Raw genomic sequence first — 22,513 nt, 5'->3', positions numbered from 1 at the left:
CAGCCACTACCAGCTCAGACTCCATCAATGAAGCAAATTATATATATATATATATATATATATATATATATATATATATATGCCTTTATGTGCCTTACATTGCACTTACTTCAATTAAATCAGATTTGCATTGCCCATTGACTCAGTTTGTAGAGATGCTTCTGGAGATTTTTGCTATCTCTTTTTGTCTTTAGCTCCCTGAAGAATGTGGTGTCAAACACAAGACTGGCCACTTATCTCTTCAGTCCTACCGTAACTCCAGATCATTAATGAACACATTTTAAAACTTTGGTTCCCAACTTAGATCTTAGGAGAGACTCACTTCATTCTTCCTTTCATTGTGACAATTGTTTCTTTATTCCTACTCCCTGCTTCTGGTTCTTTAACCAGGTCAAACTGATGTGAGTTTTATGAGAACAAGTTCACCTTTCCAGAAGCCATGCTTATTCCTCTTCAGCAAGACTTGTTCTTCAGTATGCTCCATCATGTTAAGTTTAAAAATGCTTTGCACCAATATATCCAGAAGAGATGTTAAACTAGCTAGCCTAAAATTTCCCATGCTCCTCCTGAATCCCCTTTTATAAATTAGGGTTACATTGGCTTCTTTCCAGTGCTCTGGTGTAGATGAAGATACTTAAGAATGTGACATATTCCTGTTAGAAGTTTTAAACATCACACTTGGGTGGGTACTATCTGGACCAGGTGATTTGTTAATTTTTAATTTGCTGGCCCAGGCACAGTGAGGCTGTGAGTCGGGGGGGGGGGGCAAGAGATGGGAAGATGCAATGATCACAGGGCAATCATTTTGTGATGAAACAGGTTACAACTTTATTGATTACAGATGCAAGTTGCTTATGGTGTTGGCATTGGGTGTGTATCCTGAATCATGCAACCCAACTGCTGGTTGGTTTTGGGGCAGGATTTATCCTGGGTTAAGGGCCGCCCTATGATGTACATCAAATCAGGGTGATCCTTTTAAGATCACCTTTTGACAAGAGGGGACACGTTTTCTCTCCAATCCACTCCAAAACCAAGCCCCCCCCCAGCTCACCCACAATTTGACAGAACTGTGGGTGAGCCCCGGAGGCCCATGTGGTCAGTGGAGGTGGAAATGTGGCCAGTGGAGGTAGAAATCATCCCCAGCTGCACAGGAACTGGCAAACTGCCCTCAGCACTGCAGTGGCCTACCCCAGGTCGCAGTCGCTGCTCACTGGCTAAAGGTAAGCAGTCCTTGTCAGTAAGCCCCAGAACTTCAGCTCTTGTCACAACTATTAGCCTCAGTTTTTCAGACTCCTTCCTGAAAAGGTTGATTCTGGCACGAGTATCTGCTCTAAATCTTCTGCAGTAGAGTAATTCATTCAGCGCAGTAGAGTAATTCATTCAGCTTGACTGCAGGCTCCCTGTCCCCCTTTAACACACCTTTGTCTAATGGTCCAACTATCTCTCCAGCTGGTTTCCTTCTTCTGCTGTGTTTAAATCAATTGTTATGGCCTTAATGCTTTTATTGATATGCTCTTTGATTCATTCATTCATTCATTCATTCATTCATTCACTTTGCATCCCTGATTGTCTGTTTGCATTTCTTTTGCCAGAGTTTGCATTCCTCTTTCTTTTCTCCTTTGGGCTGTTTTCCAGAGGACGTCTCCTTGGCTTTTTTTCTTTCTTTTTTCTTTTTAGCTTCCTTGACTCTGCTCATTAATCACCCCGGCATTCTCTCAGGACTCTTCCAGATGACCTAATTTTCACGATTTGTTCTATATTTGTGCAAACTGCCTAACAGTTTTCTTACTGTCAAGGGGCAAAAATACACATAGTTAAATAAAAATAAACAAATAAAGTGTTACAGTAGAGACCTTTGAGGACTAGAACCCATGCTAGAACCCACATCCTCAGGTGCCCCAGAGGGGAGTTTTTGCTTTTGTTTTTTTTAAAGTGGGCTGCGCTGCAATACAGGGATATACAAAGCCCGCCTTTTCTGCCTAAGTCATCCCGACGGTTTGACCTGCCATAATAAATTAGAAAGTGGAGGGTGCGTAGAGAGAACAAGCTTGGCAGGGAATTGTTCTGGAAGATAGTGTCATTCTAAATGAAGCAAACAGCGTTTCCCCCGCCATTACCTCCCTATCAGTCTCATTTGCAGTATGTTCTCTGTGGTTCCTGCCACTGGTGCTAAGAATCTAATTCATCAGCTTTGCTGCAGATGGTGTCATCCGCTGGGATTCCGGTTGGTTCCATCATTAGCACCAGCATCTTCACTCAAAGGGGTGTTGAGGGGAGGGGAAGAGGATGCCGGCGCTCCACACGATCTGCTCTGGAAACAGAAGAGCCTCTTTTCCTCCTCCCACCTCTTACAGAATCCACAGCATGCAGAGTGCTGCTCCCGAGGCTGCTGGATTTCCCAGAGAAACCAACTTTTGGAGAGGCAGAAATAAGATTACACGTGTCTCATTAAGAAAGCATGAGGGGGAGGAGAAGAAAACTCTAGAGTTCCAGCAGGGGGTCAAGTCAGTGGGGTAGCAAGTGGAGACAGCTGCCTCTGCTTTGCTAATGTCTTCGCCATTCCTCAGTAGCCATGGCAGCCGCCGCGATGCAGGCCTGCTTATTGCAAGGCGCACCTCACCGTCTTAATTAAACAGAAAGCTACAGGAGGCGAGTGCATTGGACATGCCTCTGGTTTGTAGCGAAGGCTCCCCCCCTCCCCCAAGCAACTGAACTCCTTAGGAAAGGGAAACACTGTTCACACTCTGCTCCTTGCTAACAGAGCTCTCTCTCCTGTTGTGCAGCTGGATCCTTCAGTGAAACTGAAGCCTGCCAAGTTGTTGCACGGCTGCAAAGTCCTGTTATTGTGAGTGGGGATTCATGCCATTGTTGTATAAATGGGGGCAAAGGGTTAGCGCTGGATTTGTAAGCTACATGCTAGAAAAAAATATAGAGAGGGGCAGCATCTCAGGTCGAAGCTATGCATTTTCTACGTAGATAGGCAAATGTACAAACTGAGGTTATTGCCAACCATTTTTGGAAGTGAATGAATGCTTTGAATGGAGTTGTTTTGGCCACAAGTTGCCACTATGGTTATTGTTTCTCCAGTTCAATGCTGGAGGGTGTGAAAGAAGAATTAATTTTTTTTGAAAAGAGTATGCTGGCTCTGATTCTAGCATATATCGCTATAAGCTAAGAAGGTGTAGCTCAAATTCAGTGAGAGTGACGCCTCCTTTCTTTCCTAAGTCCTACTACTGAGGATTGCTAATGATCCCCTGCTATTGGCAGGAAAGCAGGCACCTAAACATAGTCATAGATAAGTTATACATAAGCTCACATAACTGTGTCCCTACAAGGTAGGTCGCAGGAGAACTTAAATTGAATTTGTGCACAGATACTATATTGAACAAAGAAAAGGTACTGGAAGAATGCAATTTTATTTTTTTGCCTTTTTGCTCCCTGAGATTTAAAATTACCTACTTAAATGTCTATTTGCCAGTGTTTCTGTGTCAGATAAAAGTAAAAACAAAAAAACTGACTTAGTTCTTTGACTTTTTATGCTGATCAAGTCACTGGTCCCAAGGGACACTGCTAGACCCAACTAAAATTTCTCTGAAGGCTATTTGTGGTTTGCTCTCAGAAAATCTGCCAATATATTGGTTTTTCTCACAATCATTTTTGGAACTATACATTTGGAGCTGTATGAAAAAATATTAAATCCATTTTTTTTTTACAAAAAGGAAAGAGAGAGTGTGTAGGAACTAGCTTACTGCAAAAATCTGAATTTGTTGCTTATAACCTAGCACAGGGGTTAGCAAACTTTTTCAGCAGGGAGCTGGTCCACTGTCCCTCAGACCTTGTGAAGAACGAATTCCTATGCCCCACAAATAACCCAGAGATGCATTTTAAATAAAAGCACACATTCTACTCATGTAAAAACATGCTGATTCCCAGACCGTCCACAGGCCGGATTGAGAAGGCGATTAGGCCGGATCCAGCCCCCGGGCCTTAATTTGCCTACCCATGACCTAGCATCTCATTTAAACCAGGGTGTCAACCACACACACACACACACAAAATGTTAGCACACTAAAAAAGTAGCTGTTCAGGCTATTAATCCAATCCAGGTAGGTGCATTAGTGCATGAATACGTTTTTCTTGCTTGCTTGCTCATCATGTGTAAGTGGGGCCACAATTCACACAAAGGTGGGAACAGAGTTCTAATCTTTAGTAGGTTGTGTGAGCGATCAGCTTGACTCATGGCCAGTGGACAATATTCAACTTCATTAGGGCTGCCACACGTCCAAATTTTCCCAGGCATTACTGGGATTTCAAAGGCAGAATTGATGTCCTGGAGGGGGGATATCCTGGTGGTTTCTTTACAAAAAAAAACCACTCAACAACTTTCAGGGTGTCCTGGTTTTTACTTTTTGAAATATGGCAACCCTAATTTCATATTTTGTGAATGAGGAATGAGCCCCACTTTGGGGGCGGGAGAGAGAGAGAGAGAGAGAGAGAGAGAGAGAGAGAGAGAGAGAGAGAAGCTGAAGACACAAAACTCTGAAATGTGGAAATAGTAAGAACTGAGCTTGATGCATACAGATAGCAGAGCTCCTCTAAGTTTGTCCAGCAGTTGCCTGTGGCCAATTAATTATCTGGCTCATACAACTTTACACAATCTGGGATCTTTGGCCATTTCCTCCCTACATTGCTACACGTGCTTTAAAGATGTGAATGGAGAGGAGCCAGGTCAGAACCATCCTCAGGAACCAAAATAAATGATAAAAATGGAATGTGTGCTATGAGAGCATACGGAGCTTTTTTGTCAAAATTTCCTGCTGTAATCTGATTCACTTTTCCTGAAACATAGAACAATATTACTTGGAGAGCAACTAGTTCTGTTACACGGCTACCTACCTGTAACTACTGATGAAGTGTGCATGCACACGAAAGCTCATACCAAAATAAAAACTTAGTTGGTCTTTAAGGTGCTACTGAAGGAATTTTTTACAGGTTTTGGAGTGTGTGAATTTTGAGTGTGCCTTCCTTTAAAATTGTTGCTGATGCTCCCATAACGTGGAAGAGGTTTCTGAACTATTTCCATTCTATTTGCACTCATAATCATTTAAAATCGTATTCACTCATCGGCTCAGACAGCTGAAGTCTCTGTGCCCTGCCTTTTGCCAGATTAAAAAGCCAAGCACCCAGCAGAAAGGGAAGCAAACTCACAGAACAGTAAACAAGCTTCAGTCTGACGGCACTAATTTGGGAGCAGAGCAAGGCAGGAGAGGAAATTGTAATCGACCTGCATTTCTGCATAAAAGTGCCAGACCACAGTTATGCTTTCAGAGATAAGGCAGCAAATCTGAAAACAACAACAGTCTCACCCTTTCATAACAACAACAGTGGTTTTCAAACTGTGTTCCAGATCAGGATGGGGAGAAAATAAATTTGGTTTGCACATTTCTTAAAACAATACATGAACCAAAACACAATTGCCCTTCAAATTTTATATTTATCTGAATTTTGCAGTGCAGCACACTTTAGTTCATCAACACACACATCTATTAGGGAAAATGTGCATGAAATCCATAAATTAATGAAAGACACATACAAAATGCAGTATATTGTGGAAAGTGTTTTCAAAGCTATTGTAGTACCAAGCTATTTGTATGCTTGTGAAACATGGACCACTTATAAATGCCAACTCCTCAAAAGATTCCATCAATGGTGTCTCTGAAAATTTTTACACATCACCTGGGAAGACAGGTGAACTAATGCCAGTGTACTGGAAGAATAAAAGATCACCAGTGTTGAAGCAATCGATATCAACTTCATTGGACTGGTCATGTTGTTCAGATGCCTTATTATCTTCTTCCAAAGCAACTACTCTATTGTGAACTTAAAAATGGAAAGTGTAATGCTGGTAGTCAACAAAAGAGGTTCAAAGATTGAGGTTGAATCCTGACAAGACAGAAGTACTGTTTTGGGGGGACAGGGGGCGGGTGGGTGTGGGGGACTCCCTTGTCCTGAATGGGGTCACTGTGCCCCTGAAGGACCAGGTGCGCAGCCTGGGAGTCATTTTGGACTCACAGCTGTCCATGGAGCCACAGGTTAATTCTGTGTCCAGGGCGGCTGTCTATCAGCTCCATCTGGTACGCAGGCTGAGACCCTACCTGCCCGCCGACTGTCTCACCAGTGGTGCATGCTCTAGTTATCTCCCGCTTGGACTACTGCAATGTGCTCTACGTGGGGCTACCTTTGAAAGGTGACTCGGAAACTGCAATTAATCCAGAATGCGGCAGCTGGACTGGTGACTGGGAGTGGCCGCCGAGACCATATAACACCGGTCCTGAAAGACCTACATTGGCTCCCAGTACGTTTCCGAGCACAATTCAAAGTGTTGGTGCTGACCTTTAAAGCCCTAAATGGCCTCATTCCTGTATACCTGAAAGAGCGTCTCCACCCCAGACACTGAGATCCAGCGCCGAGGGCCTTCTGGCAGTTCCCTCACTGCGAGAAGCACAGTTACAGGGAACCAGGCAGAGGGCCTTTTCAGTAGTGGTGCCCGCCCTGTGGAACACCCTCCCATCGGAGGTCAAGGAGATAAACAACTACCTGACATTTAGAAAACACCTAAAGGCAGCCCTGTTTAGGGAAGTTTTTAATCTGTGATATTTTAATGTATTTTGCTATTTGTTGGAAGCCTCCCAGAGTGTGGGGGAAACCCAGCCAGATGGGTGGGGTATAAATAATAATAATAATAATAATAATAACAACAACAACAACAACAACAACTTTTTAAAAAATGTAATATGAACACCAACAATTGGGAAATACTGGCATGCAAGCGCTCCAATTGGAGAACAGCCTTTACCAAAGGTGTCATGGACTTTGAAGATGCTCAAACTCAGGACAAAAGGGAGAAATCTGCTAAGAGGAAAGCACATTGCCAAACCCTCACCTTGATCAACTCCCGCCCAGAAACCTATGTCCCCACTGTGGAAGGACGTGTGTATCCAGAATTGGCCTCCACAGTCACTTATGGACTCAGTATTAAGACCGTGTTCATGGTAGACAATCTTGCCAAAAAAAGATTACAGAAATTTCTCGCAAAAATGTGCATATTAGATAAAACAGCATTAAAACTGTATTGAGAGAAATTTGCACTTAAAGGGCTGGTGAATTTTCATCGGGACTTCTTTTTTCTTATTTAAAGTGTGGCTGTTTCAGTTTGCATATTGTTTTGGAAAGTGTGAATTGGGTAGGTTTGCATTTAACTGTGAACTGGATTAAATTTCTGCTCCATCCCTGGTCAGGACCTTTCAAGGGTGCTGTCACCAAGATTCAGGGATATTCCCTGACTCGCACTAAGAACAGACACAGCTTATTGTGAATGAACTTACACTGTTTCTAGGATAAAAACCACAACAGAGGCCTTGAGCTTTTAACTACAATCAGCCATCTTAGCAACCACACAAAGGGTTCTTCATTTTATTTTGTCCCTGGGAGGCAGGTGGACAATCTTCCAAATATTTATTTTCCATGCACCATGGTACAGTTTGATTGCTCTTTATCAGACCAGGAAACAAGCTGCAGAGTCTTTTCTCCAGCCTCTCTGAAAACGAAAAATCACAGAAGCACCCAAGTATGAGTTAGTCCCCTTTGAAAGCCTGGATATCTGTGCTCATAGCTTCCTGCCCATGGTGAGCCAGTTGCGCACAGCCACCAAACCAAGCAGTCATCAGGGTTTGGGTGTGGGTGTGTCAGCATGTGGTGTCATGGTGTGGTGGCTGGCTGCCTGGCTGCCTGCACTCAACTGCCTGTTGCCGGCAGGGAGCCCACACACACCCAGGCTTCTCAAGAGGCCACAATGGCAAGCCTGATGCTTATGTGAATCAGCCCTAAACCAAACGGAGAAGACAACACCTGCATTTCATATTTAAGGAAAGGAGGTATTTGACATTCTGTCCATGTTTCATCCTCCTTTTTACACTTCCTTCACTCTTTTATTTTGTGTGAAAGATGCTGATTCTCTAAATGACGAAGGCTGTAGAAGGAACACTCTGCTTTGTCGCTCTTCTTTCCAAAACCAGCACAGATTTTTAGTGCTACAAGTATCCTTGACATCTGCTAAGCCAAAAGTGAGCTGAGGGTTACATTTACACTAATGACTATTTCACCATTCTTCCTTCCGCCACCCCCACCCCCAAGCTAACAGAGCCTTTCCATTCAGGATGAGCAACAAAGCATGGGTAGAAATAAATGCAGGATCCCCTTTTTCTTTGTGTGTGTGTGTGTGTGTGTGTGTGCACGCGTGCGCACGTGCACACACACACACATGCACAAACACACTTCCATTCATTTTTTATTTCACCTACTCAAAGGGAAATACTGTGATTTTGCTCCAGAAGATCTTTTGTGTTGAGCTGACACAGTGCATTTAAATATCTATTGCTTCCTCTATCATTTGCATGCTAATGTTCCAAACCAATAATCATGAAGCCTTCTGTGAAGATGTGAAATAACAATAAGAACGGGAAGAATTTTGGATCTCATTCGAAGCCTCCCTTAAAATTATGCCTCAGAGGTGTCAGCTAGTTAATAGTCATGTTAGAGACTGTTTAAATTAATGAGACACTTGTGGGTAGTATCTGGGTAATGCCACAGAAGTCTAAAGCATTCGGGTATTTTATCTGGTTCACAGTCAGTGGGTACTCTCTTCGATTTTTGTCTAATTTTGGCACCATTTTGAATATACAAATCCATGCTAAATTTGGTGGGGTGTGTGTGTGTGTGTGTGTGAAAATACAATTAATTCTGTATTGTGAATTAGTTCTTCAATCCTTTGCAGGAGTGAAGCAAGGGGACCTTTTCAGACCACCAAATATCTTCATTGTGCTTAGAATTCTTTAAAGACAATGATTAAAAAATATTCTGATATTATTCTCTCCAGACAATGCACTCCATTTACGTGTCATGGAAGGCATGTGATAGCATGCAACCACTATACATTTGACCTCATCTCATATAACGTATTTTAAAAAATAGGTGGTCTTCCTTTCTCCTTGATGAATGATTTAACCTTTTCTTTCTGGAGCCTTCATTATAGAGAAAACAGTTTCAGGTTGTTTGATTTAACTGGGAAAAAAGTTCTTTGTTCCCTGGAAAGTTTGATGAAGAAACTGGTTAAACAGGACTCTTTTCATTCCACTTGGGATTCTTTAATTACTTTATGAATCAAAATAGACAACCACCCCATTCTCATTTTAAAAAGATCAACTGTGTCGAAGTATGGATAAATGACATTCCTCGTGCATTTTTCTTAGAGAGTTCATACAATGGTCCTCTTTTCAGTCTCATTTAAATTGCCTTGAACATTTTGTTGCCGTTTGTTTAAAATGTATCTGGTTATGTCCTTCCTCTGCCTCCTCTGAATCTGAATTATAATGATAACTCCAGGTTTGTAAATCAGATGAAGGTAACTTAATAACAGTTAGTTCCTACAGCTGCTATTTGGAAAAGAAATCTCCACTGGATGAATGCTATTAATTAACTAATGTTTTTCAATTTCATAACAAATGGAAAGTGATAATGAGCATGGTCCATTTGTTATGAAATATATGAAAGGCAATCTATAGACATTCGCTGCTGTTTGTTTCTTTCATTTTTGTTCTCCTTGTGAGGAGTTATCCCTCCTTATATGTCGAGAACCAGCTTCTTTAGCTTCATATAGATAAACTATGCTGTTTACCAACATGATTGATGATAACATGTGGTACTTTAGACATGAAACAACCAACCTGAAACACTTTATAAGTCAATAAAAATAACAAGATGTTCATTTTACCTTTATAGCCAATAAAAAATAAAGTAAATGCTATGTTTAAATTGGTTGCTGTTTCTTTAAGACGTATGCTTGCTTTTAAGAAGTTGTTGTTCTTTTAAATGGCAGTTGCTTTCAAATACAGACACTTGCATAAGACTGATTTGTAAAGTCAAGTTCCTAGCCCTACCAAACACATGTACATTTCCCTTAGCCCCTTTCCCCTCAAGTAATTCCTTTCTCATCTCTGCTAGGTCAAGGCTGCTGTTCTCCATTTTTGGATTACTGTATTTTTCTCTTAACCAGGTTTGGGCTGGACAACCCCTAAAAATAGACAGAGGACTGCCCTTTGTGAAGTAGGACAAATGTCTACTTCCAATATATAGATGCATTAGTAGTGGTAATAGTTTTTATGGTGCATTTTCATTCATGGTCATGGATCTCAGAAACATGTTAGACAACGGGATTGATTTATGGGTTGTGAATCCTCATGAAAGGCAACCCACAGTTGAACATAGTGGTGGGAGCAGATATTTCTCTTCATGTTAGCGATGTTTTTCTCTGGACTCCTCAGATGTGATTCCAATTCTGCCCTATATGTGGCTTGACTGCTGCTGCTGCTGCTGCTGCTGCTGCTGCTTCAGATGCGCAGGCCAAACTCTGGCACAACTTCCATGGATCCATCACTTATCTCCTCCTCCTCTTTGTTTCTTTCAGCTATGCTAATTGTGCCACAAATTATGCAAAATTAGCGCAAAATATGGTCTGAAGCTCAACATCAAAAAAACCAAGATCATGGCCACTGGTCCCATCACCTCCTGGCAAATAGAAGGGGAAGAAATGGAGGCAGTGTGAGATTTTACTTTCTTGGGCTCCTTGATCACTGCAGATGGTGACAGCAGTCACGAAATTAAAAGACGCCTTCTTCTTGGGAGAAAAGCAATGACAAACCTAGACAACATCTTAAAAAGCAGAGACATCACCTTGCCGACAAAGGTCCGTATAGTTAAAGCTATGGTTTTCCCAGTAGTGATGTATGGAAGTGAGAGCTGGACCATAAAGAAGGCTGATCGCCGAAGAATTGATGCTTTTGAATTATGGTGCTGGAGGAGACTCTTGAGAGTCCCATGAACTGCTAGAAGATCAAACCTATCCATTCTGAAGGAAATCAGCCCTGAGTGCTCACTGGAAGGACAGATCCTGAAGCTGAGGCTCCAATACTTTGGCTACCTCATGAGAAGAGAAGACTCCCTGGAAAAGACCCTGATGTTGGGAAAGATGGAGGGCACAAGGAGAAGGGGACGACAGAGGACAAGATGGTTGGACAGTGTTCTCGAAGCTACGAACATGAGTTTGACCAAACTGCAGGAGGCAGTGGAAGACAGGAGTGCCTGGCGTGCTATTGTCCATGGGGTCACAAAGAGTCGGACACGACTAAACAACAACAACAATTGTGCCACAATCCCTTCCCCTGCTCCTGCCACTTCATTTGATAGGAACCATTCCTGGGTTCCTTCCCTATTCCTCAAAAATGGAAAGCCACAGCCTTCGGATGCATGAATTTTGTCTTCACTTCTCTGGAGGCCTGTATGCTGCGTGAATGAATGTGGTGCTAAATTGACATTTGAGAGGCATACTGACATTTCCAGAAGAAAAACTCTGCTGTAAAAGTGTCATTTATTGTGACAGATGGGGATTTTAGCAAATTAGGTATTGTAAACTGAAATGAGGGGAAAAAACGACACAGAAAAATATGTAAATTGAAGCAGACGTTTTAAACGCTCCCAATTACAGAACTTGTTTCAAAATGTAAACCAACTTTCTGATAAAAGATTTTAAGCCAATACACATAATCAGCAGAACTTGCTCCAGTGCTTCAAATGGATTTGGTGGCATTTAAATCAGCCAACAAACTTTTTTTTTTGTAGAGAAAAAGATGCAGAAAGAGATTAGATTAGCCCTATTCAGATTTGCTGTCTAAGGATGTCAGAATATAGCTCAGTGCTGGACTTTGGGCTATCCAGGAAGCCTAGGAGTGCAACTCCACTTATGGGATACTCCACTGGAGAAGTAGGAAGATCATTTTTGTCACTACTTCCTTTCCCCTGCACTATCCCAAATCTGCCCTGGAGTATTGGGGTACCCTTTGGAATAATATGGAAAAGCTTCAGGCGGAATTGACAAAAAATCATTTCCCTTTCCTTGCGGGGTGGGGGACGGATCTGGCACTGGATCTCAGTCTCTTCTGCAAATGGCAGCCCTTACCATGAAAGAACAGGCCTGGATTCAGTCTATAGACTGAATACAGCTATTGTATTTTTTTCTTTTAGAAATCTGGAAACTCATTGTTTAATATGGGAACTTGGTTTAAACTAAACTGAGAGTCTGGTTTGCCTTCGCATGTGTGTATGTTTAGAGCTGGAACACACATGGTCAGCAGGACCCGACACCTATTTCATCCTATTTCACTTCAGACTAGTAGTGGATCAAATATTCTTTTAAATGAGGAACATTTCTCAGGAGCTAGAAGCAACCTTGTTTACCAGCTCCCAATGTATTATGAATAGGGCTAATCTGATCTCTTTCTACATTCTTTTTGCCCTGTGCACATAACTATATAACCTATGGTCTTAAAGGTATCAGATTATAGTTACAAGACTCTTTTGGGGTGTTAATGCTGTGATCCTTCCATCGTAGGCTCAGGTTGTGTGTGTGTTTGTATATATAGACAGGACAGACTCCACTCCGCCTCACTCGTAAAGGCAACATGAACCCTGGAGCTTCATGCTCTGGCACCAGGGGGCAGAGAGCAGGCGGGGGTGTGGCTTGCGCACATCCCAGGGACGTGGCATGTGCCCGGGGTGTGTGGCATGCCACCCGCAGGTGTGCATCCTGGGGGCGTGGCATGGCGACCAACATGGGCAGGGTGCACCTGCGATGGCACCCCACCGGGATCGCACTGCCCGGGGCAGAGCGCTTCCCCTCTTCCTCCGCCAGTGCTTGCACCACTCAGAGATTGGGGTGGTACACAACATGTTGTTGTTGTTGTTTGTTGTTGTTATACTAGTTAATTCCTTGTTACTCAAATGTATCCAAGTGACTTAATGTAAAAGGATTGGCGCTGTGGGTTAAACCACTGAGCCTAGGGCTTGCTGATCAGAAGGTCGCCGGTTCGAATCCCTGTGACGGGGTGAGCTCCCGTTGCTTGGTCCCAGCTCCTGCCAACCTAGCAGTTTGAAAGCACGTCAAAATGCAAGTAGATAAATAGGAACCGCTACAGCGGGAAGGTAAACGGCATTTCCATGTGCTGCTCTGGTTTGCCAGAAGCGGCTTTGTCATGCTGGCCACATGACCTGGAAGCTATATATGCGAGATGAGCGTGCAACCCCAGAGTCGGTCACAACTGGACCTAATGGTCAGGGGTCCCTTTACCTTTTATGCCATAAAAACAATAGAATCCCTGTTAGCAACCCAACTAAATCATCAGAAACTAATGAGCACTTAACTGGCCCTAAGAAAGGTATTATTGCCCCATTGCCTCTTTTGGATCTTTCTCTTAACTGACAAGTGTTGCCACCTGAGTTTTCTTTTCTTTTTATGCTATATCATTTTCATAATTGACATCATCAAAAAAATAAAATGCCTCCCAGGGAAGGACATGCCTGAGGGCTTAAGCCGCTGTTGCATGATGTGTGTATGACCAACCTACATCCCATTAGAACAACCCAAGGCTACTCTATGCCCAGGGAGCGACTTGCATTGCCGAACTAGTCCTCCGGCCCTGGACTATTCACAAGTGTTGGTCCACACTGCTTGTCAGGCACTGCAGGCAACCAAGAGAGAGGGTGGAGCCGTGGAGGCAGAGTTGCCATAGCATGGGAGGGGGAAAGCGTTAAGTCCTCCCAATTCTCTTGAGGTGCTCCCGATCTAGATTACACATATACAGTACTGTAAAATGCAATTAATGCTCTTTGGAAATGGAAGGGTTATAATGATACCCAGAGAGCGAGTGGGGAAACATTGGGAATAACTTTCTGACAGTAAGAGCTGTTTGACAGTGGAACAAACTGTAAGAAAAACACTGGGGCCTAATTTTATCAGTAGAATGTCTGTCATCTGGTGGGAAAGGCTTCAGTGTTGTGCTCTGGAATCAGCCCCTCCCTTCAGGTGTTCAGTTCAGTTCAGTTAGAGAGGCCAACTGTCATTCTCGCCTCATGACGTTGTTTTAGTTTCTCTCAGATAGTAGGTTATCGTGTTGCCATTTTCTTTATTAAAGCTTTGACATATACGTGAGCCGCTTACTTTGCTGAAAGAAAAGCAACTCTGCTGAAGACTGGTGGGATATTCTAAACTTGAGTGAGTGAGGGGATATTACCAGTCTGACAGGAGCATTAATTATACCGAAATGGCTAAAATGACCGGAACAATCAGAAATCAGGAAGAGCAAAATTTTAATAGGGAATGGGGGAAATGTATAACCTATCTTAAAAACCCATTGTAAACAGTTAAAATCATTAGTAAGATTGGAATATCGCTTGTAGCTTAATGGTGAATTTTTGGACACAATGGAGATGTAAAAGATTTGGATTATCATAAAAGATGCAGGAGGAAATGATTAACAATAGGACCACAAAGAAGAGGAGGGAAGTCCAAGAGATTCCTTGGAATCTTGTTTTTATTTTGTTTGTTCAATATGTGACTGTGAAATTCTAATCTGAAATTTAAATAAATAAATAAAATACACACACACACACACACACACACACACACATATATATATATATATATATATATATATATATATATATATATATATATATATATATATAATCACCCCCACCCTCCACAACACAGACAACCTCAGAAGGTGGTAATTCTCATTCATTGGAAGTTTCTAAACAGAAGTTGGATGGTCATCTGTCAGGAAGTCTTTAGCTGTGTTTCCTGCATTGCAGGGGGTTGAACTAGATGACCCTTGGGGTACCTTCCAACTCTACAATTCTGCGATTCTGTGAGACAAAATTTCTAGATCAAGGTATGCAGGCTGTAACCAACTACCATAACTGCTGAACAACTTTATGATTTTATTTATTCATACATACATACATACATACATTCATACATACATACCCTGCCCATCTGGCTGGGTTTCCCCAGCCACTCTGGGCGGCTTCCAACAAAATATTAAAAATACAATAAAACATCAAACATTAAAAACTTTCCTATGCCATCTTCACCTGTGGAAAATGAAGAGCTGTTCCACTGTTTTGTTTTGTGTTTTTAAAAAGTCAGATCTTCCGAGATGTTTTGTGGGGAGAGAGGAGAGAAACTGGACAAGGAAAAGGGAGAAGAATCACAATGTCATGAAGCTAACCCGGCAAAAACTGGATGAACAAAGCCTTGCTCATTCATAGTCAATGCCCGGTCTGGAAGAAATCTGAGAAATTGTTCTGCTAGAAAGATGAACAGGTGTGCTTAATTGTTGAGTGGGGGGGCAGGAGGGGGCTATTATTCATCTTTTTAGTTGTCTAATAACTTTAGCATAAGTCTGGAAGAAAACACTTTCCTGGAATGGGAAAAGACTGAGTTCTATGGAAAGGAATTTGATGAAGGAAACCTAAAACAGAGGTCCCCCTGCAGCTTCAGCAGATCTCTGGAGGAAAGTGCTTGAAAACTCTTCCTGGATGCCCCATCTCAGGGTTTAACAAGGGAATTCAAAATCCCGTTAGTTTCATTCCTAATTATGTTACAACAGCACAGCGTGGAAGAAAATCTCGCTATTGGCAATTTGCTGTGGTAAGCTGAAAACTGAGTTGCCCAGAATTGCCACATTTAAACTGTAATGTGCAGCTTCAGAAAACACTGCTCCTGCCTCCGCTCCTCACCCCACAGCTGCCAAATTCCACAGAGTGCCTCATTTCATTCAAACCCCTTTACAACAAATCTGTATCATTTCTATTTAAGAAATGAAAGGTCAAACTTTAGCTGTATCTTTGAAACCTTAGATTAACACTTAACATTTAAGTGAGCAGCAATAATGGGGAGGGGGTGCTGATCTGGACTGAGGCTGCAGCATGGGGAGAGTTAACCCTTTATGTTGTGCTATTTTCCTACTGGACCCCCCCCCCATTTGCAACTTTGGAGACAAACAGGTGGATGAGATGATTGGGCGGGGGGACACCTCCTCCTCCCTCTACATCCGGCACCCCCAAACTGCGGCCCTCCAGATGTTTTGGCCTACAACTCCCATGATCCCTAGCTAATAGGACCAGTAGTCGGGGAAGATGGGAATTGTAGGCGAAAACATCTGGAGGGCCGAAGTTTGGGGATGCCTGCTCTACATCATGATCCTGTTCAAAATGAGGAGCCATGTAGGCAATAGCCATTGGGGGAAAATAAGAAAAACTTATGAATCGTGGTTTCAAATACATGGTTAAAGTGAAATCTATTCTGATCTTAACAGCCCATTGAGACATTCACAACCAGTTTCTTTCGTGCATCTCCTCGCTTCTGTTTTAATGTCAGAAGTGTTGATGTTACTGGAATGAAACCCTCTTCTCTAATTTGCCCGTCATAAAAATGGGAAACAAGCAACTTGGCTAAAACAATCCAACAAGGAAGTGTCATATAAGCCCAGTTTCCCTACATCCAAGTCCATCATATTGAATCCTGTGTGGGATTGATACTGATGCAGCACAGAAACCGTTGCAAACCTACAGCAATGCTAGAAGCTGGAACTGGGATTGAAAGTCTCCCGTTGGCAGCATTTGTCAGCCTGATGTTTACAAAACCCCAGACGTTTCGCTTGTCGGGAATGATGGGGGGGGTCTAAAACATCTGGAGGGCACCGGGTTGGCAAAAGCTGCAAATGTGTGCCGGGAGAGAATAGCTGCTTCCTCTCATTAGGATATAATTTTTAAGATGCCCTCTTTTTTAGGGGGGGGGGAGTTAAAGCAAATAAAGGGTCAGAGGGAGTAAGCGAGCAGCTGGCAGAAGGACAGAGGAGTGTGATGGGAGCATCAGGCTGTGAGTAGATGAAAAGGAAGAAGAGGGCAATGGCAGGTGCGCTTAACAGCCGGTGGTTCAGATGCCTGCATTACAGTAAGTCGCATTCTCTTCATATGTCACACATTTGGTATTGTTACGAGCACCAGGGAAGCTGCTTCAAAAGAACTTATCCCCCCCCCCTTCCCTCCGCCCACTTTGCTTGCCACTTCATTTCTCTTCCTCCCTACAGACGGCAAAGGTCACAGTCAGAGAGTTCTGCCTTTGCTAATAAGTTTCTGGAATGCAGTTCACTTCCCAACCTGACTTCCCCACACAAACGTTCGCAAAGGACAGAACTATTAGCTTGTCTACAGATGGGATTTGGAGAGATGGCTGTGATGTCAGAGGCAGACACAGCTCTGATATTCAATGGATTGATCGAGGTGCAGTAGACTCAAGGGCAAGCTGACATATCCTGACAAGTTTCTAAGCGGGAAAGGAAAGCTAGAAGAGGTTATAAGAGAAGCCTGGCTACATCCTCTGGATGTTACAGGATGGCTGTTTGCTGCTTTCGGCAGGCTGCCATTCATTGCTAGCTACAGGCTATGGCACCAGGAGGCCAGTGCTGCAAATATAGCTTTATTAAAAATGCACCACCATAAATGACAGGCTATGAATAAATGCTTGTCACCTGGGAAATGTGCCATGGAATAATAAGCTGAATGTTTGCGCATTGGTTTTGTTTGGAGGCAGCGGCTCAGACTCTCTTCTAGCATTCATCTGGGCAAAGATGGCATCAGAACTTGGCATCCTTAGGCATCCTGGTCCAGGCAGAGCTCACTGCTGAAGTCTGCTCTTGTGTACACCATGTACACCACCTTGAGCTCCTTGAAGGAAAGGTGGGGTATAAATGCAATAAATAAAACATTTCAGGTACTGGGATAGTGATTTTCTACTGGATGCCTGGTATTTAAGAAGCAGGGGTGGGTGGGTGGGACTTAGAATGAAAAATAAAGAAAGTGGGGAAATGAACACAAATATACTGAGGCTGACAAAACAGAATCCTGCAGAACCCAAATATAGTAGTGCTTGTGAATGCTAATTACATTTGTCTCTAACACATTAGTTCGAAAGCTATCTTGTGGAGGCATTGTGATAATTAGGAATTTTACATAAAAATCAAACCAAAGTGTCAATGAGAATGAATAGTGTATGTATGTGTCTCCCGCTCGCCACCCTATAGCCTAAACTGCAGGAGCTATGACAACAGTATAGCTCCTTTAAGCACAGAAGGATCTGGAAAGGATCTGGAAAACAGGATCTGGAAAGCTCAAACTAGTAGAGCATTTTAAAATAAGCAAAGACACTTAGATGGCAATCCTTTACCCATTTACCTGGGAATAAGTCTTAATGAACTGAGCCTTAGGGGATGCAGTGGTGCTTAGTCCTGAGTAGGAGTTTGGGAGAAATTCGATTCAGTTTGCATTTAAAGGTAATTCTATTAAATTTGCATTTTCTGAAACAATATGATTGGTGTTGATCCCAGTTGGTGCTGACCCATGGCAGGGCCTTTTCAGTGGTGGCTCATGCAAACCAGCCTGGCTGGCCTAGTGAAGAGCAAATCTGTTAACGTGACAAAAGGAGTCGATGGGCTATCTAAGGAATCCTGTGGCCTGGGGAGAAAGATGTTGCCAATGTGTTGGGTGAAGGCTGTGTGTGTGTGTGTGTGTGTGTGTGTGTGTGTGTGTGTGTTTGAAGTGATCGGAAAAGTCTTGAGCAAGGGTTTCTGGAAAGAAGGGGAAGAAGAAAGACTGTGATCCATCTTGGGCAGACTGGCTGGAAAAGATGCTTTAAACTCCATGGCTGCACTGCTGTAGGGGACAAGCACCTCTTGAAATGACCATGCTGTAAGATCTGGACTTGCTCCACAAAGACTGAAGGTGTAAATAGGTGAATAAACCATATTTCTTAAAGCTACAACAGTCTCCGCCATGTCTCAATCGTCCAAAGGACCACAGACCCTAGGTCTGTGCCTGGAACCTCAAGGACTCTTGCAACAGCTCAGCAGAGAGGGGGGGAGGCACCCAACTTTTGTAACAATATATTGCACAAAGCAATTACTATGTTTTTCAGTTCATGACCAGCAGACAGATCCTCACATTGACGCTTTGTGATGCTTTCTGCACATTCACTTGAGTTCCGCACTGCTCCAAGCCACACTTTCATCCAGTACATTTGTTTGTTGATGTTTTCTTCAGGACGGCACATCAAACCTGGACTCGGTGTGGCCTGCAAATCGCTTGAGGCGAAACCTGATCAACTCCACTGGACCTGCTGGAGCCGCCTCGCTGGCGTGAAGGCTGTGCTGCTCGCCGTATCCATGGATCAGTGATAATACTGATCAACAGGGATGCCTGAGCTTTGAGCCAAGTTGCTGCGTTTTAAAGGCTTGGAGGCTTACTGCCATCTGTAGAAAATCAGGCCATATAGGTATTATATTGCCATAGGTCCTTCCCCTGCCTGACTTGCTTCCACGATTACCAGGCAGGCCCTGCTCTTCCATCAATTGTTGCTGTTTTGTACAACAGCAGTTGAAAAGCAATGATACCCGCAGGGCACAGCCCCGCCAGGCTTCTCCCTTAGAATCCCCCTGTGTTTCAGCCAGCCCTGTTTGAACCTCCTCAGGCAACGCAGCTTCAAACAGCTTCCCTCGAGAAATCAGCGCTGCCGTTTAATAGTAGCAGGCCCTGTTCTGACTCCCTCTTTCTTTGGAGTGTTTATTTCTACAGCCGAGTGACACAACAAGAGGCTGTAATGGGTATCCTGAGAGCTATTGAGCTAGATGGTGTTTCAGGATGCAATGACAATAACCACTTGAGGATGACTACAAATGGTCTCATTATGCATTTGCACATGGCTTTGAACCCTGGAATCAGTGTGCAGGATTCTGCGGCAACACGAATGCTTCCGGACATTCCTTCTGGGAAATGCAGGAGTATTTTTTCTTTTCTTCTCTAAGGGCAGCCTCTAAGCAATCTACTCATTTTGTGGAATAAAGCTCTGCTAGCTGCTGCCATGGCTCCCTCAGAATGTGTGTGCCACCTGCGGTCTTTCTTTATTTCATCAAATTTGTATACTGCTTGACTGAAAGAAAGGAAAAATAAAAGTGGTTTACAAAAAGAATTAATAACACCATCATTTTTTTTTAAAAAAACAGTTAAGAACAGCTACAGTGGTACCTCTGGTTAAGAACTTAATTCGTTCCAAAGGTCCGTTCTTAACCTGAAACTGTTCTTAGCTAATGGGGCCTTCTGCTGCCGCCGTGTCTCCAGAGCACAATTTCTGTTCTCATCCTGAAGCAAAGTTCTTAACCCGAGGTACTATTTCTGGGTTAGCGGAGTTTGTAACCTGAAGTGTTTGTAACCTGTAATCAGCACCTGAAGTGCTGAAAAGGCCCTCATTTAAAATGAGGCTGCATTTTAAAATTTAAAATTTAAACTGTATTTTGACCCGTATTTTAATTGATTGTTTTTCTTTCTTTTACGTCTTATTGTAATTTTACTGGTGCCAGCTGCCCTGAGCCCGGTTTTGACTAGGGAGGGTGGAGTATAAATAAAAATTTATTATTATTATTATTATTATTATTATTATTATTATTATTATTGAGAAGCTAAAACAGATGAAAATGCAAGTCAACATTTCACCTATCTGGATAAGCTGAACTAAATGAAAATGCTTTTTAGCAGGTGCCAAAAAGAGCACAGGGTAGGCACCTGCCTGATGTCAATAGGCAGGGAGTTCCAAAGTTTGGGTGATGCCACATTAAAAGATCCATTTCTTTCAAATGCAGAACAAGGTTTTTTTGTGGCACCTCTAAGAGTGCCAGTTCTATGGACTGAAGCGGTCAAGTGGGTTGAGGCGATCTCACATGTCCCCAAGTTGTTAAGGGCTTTATATACTAATAGTAGGTAACACCTTGAACTTGGCCTGGTAGTAGATCAGCAACCGGCGCAGATCGCTGAGCAGAGGTGTTATATGCTGACAGTGTCTCAGTCCTGCTGGCAATAATGTCGCAACATTTTGTGCTAACTGCAGCTTTTGGATCAAGCACAACAGAAGCCCCACACAGAGCGCATTGCACTAACCCAGTCTTGAAGTAACCAGTGCATGAATTATTGTGGCAAGGCTTTGAGTGTGCTTGCTTGTTTGTTTAAGTTATTATTATATATTTATCACTCTGCCTTCTTCCCTGACGGGACTCAAGCAGGCGTACATATAAAAACTAGAAGCACTGAAAACAATCATTATAAAGCAATTTAATGTTGTTAGAAGCAATACTCTATACGTAAATAAAAGTAAAGTTGTACAAATAATTACAATAAAACATAATGGCAGCAGCCCCCAAAAGCGCCTTTCCTCGGGGATCGCCTTGTGTCTCTGATCCCTAAAGCCCACACTCCCGTACCACGGAGGTCCCTTCCATGCCCATCTGCACACCATATGGGAGGATACCGGGGGCAGCTAAAAAAGAAACAGAGCAGACTTGAGTTTGCCTGGAAACTTTCAGCTTTATTGTTTCTTCAGGCTGTTCTCCATTTTACCTTTCCATCTCTTGTCAACTCAAATAAATCCCTTATGTCTGAAGCCCTTGGAAAGCGGAGAGGTGGGGCTTTTTTGGAGGGGGGGGTAAGGCAAGAAATTTACTGAAACTGTGGTTGTTTTAAAACATTCAGCTACCATTAGTCAGTCATGTACACAGAGTAATAATCTTGCTAAGATAAACTGCTGTCAGCATCGTTGTGCTGTTTCACAAATTGCTCTCACCGTTTTCCCAAGAAGCCTGGCTAAAAATAGCTGGTGACAGTGATAAACGAGGCTGAGTGGAAGCGCTGTTACCAGTGTGGCTCCCCTCGTGCTAGGGAATCGCTACCAGGAATTCAAAATACAACTTTACGAAATGCTTGCAAAAGTCATCGCGAGAAAGGATATTAGCAGAGAAGGCTGTGCCATTTGTCTTTGGTGGGAGGGGGGATAACCAGTGCTTTTTTTCTGGGGGGACGCAGGGGTAAGCATTTTGTGAATCTAACTTTGGCCTCATTGAGGGGCAGTCTTTCAATATGAGCAGGAAAATAAGAATATGTACTCCTAAACATTTTTTTTTAGAAAAAAAGCACGGGGGATAACCAACATTAAAAAGGGCTCAGCACACCCTTTATAACCAAAATGAAACACCAGTGCCTTGGCCACGTCCTCCCTAGTGTGTGAAATGTCAAAGGAAAAACACCGTTTTTTTAGTGAACCAACCAGCTTGCTACCATGGCCAAGGGTGTTATAACAGGCAAAAGTCAGATTGTATTTGAAGGCTTGACGCATTCAGCAGGCCAGCCAAGCTGCCAAGCGAAACTGTCATTTCTACTGCTTATCTAAGCTCAGCTGCAGAGATCTGATGGAGGGGTGTAGTCTTAAAGTACGGAAGCCAATGGAACGAATGTGAAGTGGAGTGTCAGCCTCACTGGGTACTTATGACACACAGACCTGTGTGCAAAGATGTAATTTTAAATATAATCCCTTATTCCCTCCCCCCCCCCATCTTATTTCTATTTCAGGAAATTTCATACATTTCGCTCCAGCTTAAGGTGTGGTTGAAAGATAACAAAATTATAATGCAGCATGGCCTGGACTAACAGGATGAAGCCGCAAATAGAGGTAATAGCAAATAGA

The 22,513-nt window shown here is 43.0% G+C and overlaps 1 long non-coding RNA gene across 1 annotated transcript in view; it reads left to right on the top strand.

Moving 5' to 3' along the window:
• The first annotated feature begins 2,740 nt into the window (after positions 1 to 2,740).
• Positions 2,741 to 22,513, top strand: part of LOC132591908 (uncharacterized) — an 82,049-nt gene continuing 62,276 nt past the window's right edge. Inside the window, exons 1-2 of the long non-coding RNA XR_009557369.1 lie at positions 2,741 to 2,845; positions 22,399 to 22,498. This is a non-coding gene — a long non-coding RNA (uncharacterized LOC132591908). The remainder of the gene's footprint in view (positions 2,846 to 22,398; positions 22,499 to 22,513) is intronic.

The sequence above is a fragment of the Zootoca vivipara genome, chromosome 3 (assembly GCF_963506605.1).
Source record: "Zootoca vivipara chromosome 3, rZooViv1.1, whole genome shotgun sequence".
Lineage (NCBI taxonomy): Eukaryota > Metazoa > Chordata > Lepidosauria > Squamata > Lacertidae > Zootoca > Zootoca vivipara.
This window is presented reverse-complemented; position numbering and strand designations above follow the sequence as displayed.